The 5,073-nt window shown below is 28.5% G+C and overlaps 1 pseudogene; it reads left to right on the top strand.

Annotated features, from left to right (window-relative positions):
* Window positions 1-272: 272 nt before the first annotated feature.
* LOC145068825 (21 kDa protein pseudogene) lies at window positions 273-1,076 on the top strand (annotated as a pseudogene).
* The last annotated feature ends 3,997 nt before the right edge of the window (window positions 1,077-5,073 follow it).

Here is a 5,073-nt window from a genome sequence, read left to right as displayed (position 1 = left end):
TATAAATCCAAAGATTTTAAATATTTAAACCTTTATATTTAACTTTTTTTTAATTATCCCATATAATCAATGAGTCTTTAGACCTAATAACTAAATATATAATAATATATTTGTTAAAATTATAAGCAACATGGTAAATAATCCAAGTATCAAACATATAAAAAAACAACAAATTAAGCAATACTTTTTTTTTAAATTTTCAAAAAAGTAATTTCACATTAAGGACAAGAGTCTACTTAAACCTTTGATATAAACGACAATATGTTTAAGAAAAGCCAATTAGAAATATGGAACTCCAACTCAACACTAACCTATTCTTCTTCCTCTCAACAACAATCTTACTGGCTTCCACCACCGCCGGCCACCCTTTCTTCCCTTCTACCGAAGACACCGACTTCATTCGTTCAAGCTGCAACACAACTCTGTACCCTGACACATGCTTCAACTCTCTCTCTGGCTACTCCGGCACTGTTCACCATGACTCCGGCCGCCTCGCCAAGGTGGCTATTCATGTAGCTCTATACAACGCCACCGACATGAGCAATTATGTATCCAACCTATCCTTACACTCAGACTACAGAAACACTAAGGAAACCGCCGCTATCCACGACTGCTCATCGTTGTTCCAAGACGCTGTAGACGAAATCCAGGATTCGTTCAATGAAATGAAGCGTCTTGGTTGGACGGGGGAGTCGGTGAAGTTCCAGTTAAGTAACGTGCAGACGTGGATGAGCGCAGCCTTGACCAACGAAGAGACGTGTACGGATGGGTTTGAGGAGGTGGCCGACGGCGACATGAAGGCGGACGTTTGTAGTCGTGTGGTGGCGGTTAAGGAGGTGACGAGTAACGCTTTGGCTTTGGTTAACCATTATGCAGATAAAGTAGCGGCGTAATTTGGTTGACGAGCGGTTATTAAAGTTTCAGGTAATTAATTGATTGATGATACACTAAAAAACAATATATATAGATATCAATAGTTTTAAGGATAACTGTATTTGTATAGTTTTTAGTTAAAATTTGGTGAATTAAGGAGTGTTATTTTACATGATGCAACATAAAAATATTATTTAATTGAATATGTGGGACTTCTGATCTGTTCCTGTTATGCTAAGAGGATGGCAATAATATTTTGTGATGATTAAGAAGCTTTTATATAACTAATTATTAGGATTATTGATTAGTTAAAGTCGTTTAACATTATTGAAACATATTACTTTGTTATAATTTATGAATCGCTTTGTGTTCTTTAATACTTATTTAACTATTGTGGCATTAATATATTTTTTTTTTCCATATCTTTAGATTTTAATAATATGTTCATTTTATCTCCCGCAATCATATTTTTTGTATTTTTAACTAATTAATCTAATTTGTTAAATATTAAAACTAAAAAATATATTTCAATAAAGATATCAAATATGATATATGTTTAAAACAAAAATCAGAATAAAGAGTTAATAAAATATTTAAAATAGATAAAGTTAAGTAATTAATTATCAGAAAAACAATTTACGAAAAACTTATGTATTAAAGATCTGTAAAAATAGATTATTTTAGTAAATACAGAATTTGATATCAAATAAATTATATAAAAAAGTTAAGCGGTATCGATTTATAAAATATAATGAAAAACTCCCAATTAAAACCATATGATATTGTCGCGATCATTGTCCATGTTGTTGCCTTCGTCCTGATTTAATTGATCAAATTTACCAATTTGTGTCAAAACCAACCATTTGGAATAAAGAGCTAATAAAATATTTAAAATAGATAGAGTTAATTAATTAATCATCGGAAGAACAATTTTTACGAAAAGCTTATATTAAAGATCTATAAAAAAAATAGATTGTTTTAGTAAATACAGAAAATTTATTGTCGCGTCAAATAAAACCATATGTTATTGTCGCGTCATTGTCCATGTTGTTGCCTTTGTTGATCAAATTTACCAATTTGTGCCAAAACCAACAATTATTAGAGGATCTATAATACATGTTTTTTCAAAAGTTTATTCGGTTAAAAAACATAGTAAAAGCTTATTTAGTGTGGTAGCTTTAAAATATTTAAACAAAACTATATAAATTATCCATGTAATTTGCTATTTTCTTTGGTTAGGTTAATTTATTTTAATTTATTTTATCATTTTGGCATAAATTAGTTACAGTTTTAGTCTTTATAAAGATTAAAATAACCATCTTATCCAATAAATATTTACTTTCTATTTTTTTTATTAGATCGAATACAACCTCGTCAATCACACTTTCTTTTAAAAGATAGATCGCCGTTTACCCCTCACATCCATCGGCGACTCCATTCCTTTTCATGTACGACTTCATCTTCTTTCATGAGAACAAAACTCAACAAAGAATACATTCACCACAGACAAGCCTTTTCTCATGTCCTTTATCGTCATCATTGTTCCTCCTTTCCTCGTCGATATATATATCTGATTGAGTATAATCACACAAAAAACTACAATAATAAATAGCAAGCATATGAAGAAATTTATGTAGATGGGAAGAGAATATCATACCCATGAATTCTAAGGTATCTGTAATTTGGGTGCTCGGTCGATGATAGATATTAAAGGTTGGTGTCGGTTACTATATGCCTCATTCGTTATATTTTTCTTATATTATTTTTTGAATGTATAGAAAAGTTATGAAGACGAAATAAAGTTGACATAAATAAGAAGAAGATGCTAAAACTTATTCGAAATTGGCATGTGGTGTTGATTAAAGAAACATTTAGGACAAGATTTAGGAAGATCAAGGTTGTGTATATAGTTTTTGTTAGATTTTCGGGGTATAGATATACTTGGATCAGTGAGAGTTGTGAAACACTTTCAGATTAAAGCATTTCGAGGGTACACTCAAAATCTCTAATCGGATGAAACTCACTAATTTTCTAGAATATAGAATGAAGAAGATGTTATGAATTTGTACCCAAAAGAGAATCCGAAATTGATCATATATAACAGAAAACTAACTTTCTGTCTTAAAACTGTCATATGGTAGTTATATATCTAAATAACTTCCTGTCCAAAAACGGTCATATTACCTGTCATAAACTACCATAAAACCGGGTCTATTAAAAGGATCACAAAACCGGGTGTTTTTAACAAAATACGGATTGCTGAAACATTTTTTATATAGTAACATAAAACCGGGTCTATTAAAACGACTCCAGCCAGGGGCTCTGCCCCTTGGACCCTGCCAGGGGCTGCCGCCCTTTGGACCCCGCTCCCAGGGGCGCTGCCCCCAAACCGCCGTCAGTTCAGAGGCTTCACCTCTAAATAGCAGTATACTTTCAACAATGACAAAATCAAACAAATGTGCACTCCGCACCATACTAGTTTGTTCGATAATTGTCAAAGTGACATTGATCAACAAATTAACCCCATTACACTTAAATAATATTAGTGATATAAAATCACCAACAGTTTTTCACAAGTATTACTCTATGATTTTATATAGTAAGTGTTACTATCTTTGTAGAAAATAATTTATGATCATTCTAGAAACCAGATCAAGCCAAAACTATTTGACACTATGGATAAACAAAGAATAAATCAAACCTAGACACTGTTAACTTGTTTTGATTGGAAATGCCTTTGAAGTTATATTGTAGGATAGAAAACGGTTTGAGATCAAATCCAAAAAAGGTAAGAAAGGTTATGTGTTGGAATTTCAAGTGGTTTAAAAGTCACTCCAAAAATTAGAGGTGGTTGTTGGAGAAGACAACTTATAGAGGGTGATCGTAAAGATATCGGTGGTCGGGATGAGGATGAATACATTTCTATTTCCTTATTAATAAAAGATTAATAATTAAGAAATAATACATATCCAAGGTAAAATAGATTTTTTTTTTTTTTTTTTTGTTTTTTTTTTTTTTAAGTTTGGTAAAGACTAATTTTATAATAAACTGACTAAAAGACGAAATCCATAATTTTGAAAAGGTTTGGACCGTAACAAAAAATAACAAACCAAATTGACCATTGTTTTTACAATTATGTATTTTATATATTTACAAATATTTTATAACCATTATATTGGTGAGATTTTTTTTAATAACTTAGTCCAACTATTTAGTATTCTTTAACATTTTAATTATCTTCTTCTTTTTTTATTTTTTGTTTTCAAATTTAATAACATTTTATTTTATATCCTACTTATATTTAGATATTAAATCTTTATTTACTTTTATTAATTGATCTATTTAACTAACTATGCAAAATAAAATTAATGTTTTTTACATAAAATATATAATTTAAATGTAATTGTCAAAACTTCAAAATAAAATATCATATATTATAAAACTCCGCGATTATATATATTTTTTGTGGGTATTACTATATGTAAAAGTTTGATTTTTTTTTTTTGGAAAAATACTCAACATAGTTATTTTTTGTATTTTATTATGTCTAATAACTATATGAGAGGACTTTATAAATCTTTAAGATATAGGAGTATTAGTTAACTTATAATTTTTTTTTTTGAAAATGTTAACTATTATTGAATTTTATAACAAACCTTTTTTTTATTAAATAAAGTTAAATGGAAAGGCGGTGTAACAAAAAAAAAGTTTTTAAAAGTTCAACGGTTGAAGTTCCCTTAATTAAAAGCTTTCTTAAATAGTTCAACCAATAAAAATATTTTAAAATTAAATTAGGTGTCTATATGGTAAATATGATGTCTTTTTAGCCAACCCAAAAATTTAATCATTATGCGGGTCGAATAGAGTTTTCCACAAATTATATCAAAATTAAAAATATCGATATAAATAAATTACTAACTCGTATTTACAAGTCGGTGAAAAATCTTGGAAATTGTTTCAACCTTTTAAATTGATAAGTTGTTGTTTATGTGTCCATAAAATTCGACAAAATAAGCTCTATTACTATTTGTGTATCTGATATGATTCGTATATAACAGTTTATATATATATATATATATATATATATATATATATATATATATATATATATATATATATATATATATATATAACAATTTAATATTTATAGAGTTGTACAATATAATATTTTAAAACACAAATTGTTATATACCGAGAAAA

This window comes from Lactuca serriola, chromosome 8 (genome assembly GCF_051521515.1).
Source record: "Lactuca serriola cultivar US96UC23 chromosome 8, Lser_US96UC23_V15, whole genome shotgun sequence".
Lineage (NCBI taxonomy): Eukaryota > Viridiplantae > Streptophyta > Magnoliopsida > Asterales > Asteraceae > Lactuca > Lactuca serriola.
The sequence above is the reverse complement of the archived record's forward strand: the minus strand, read 5'-3'. Positions and strand labels throughout refer to the sequence as shown.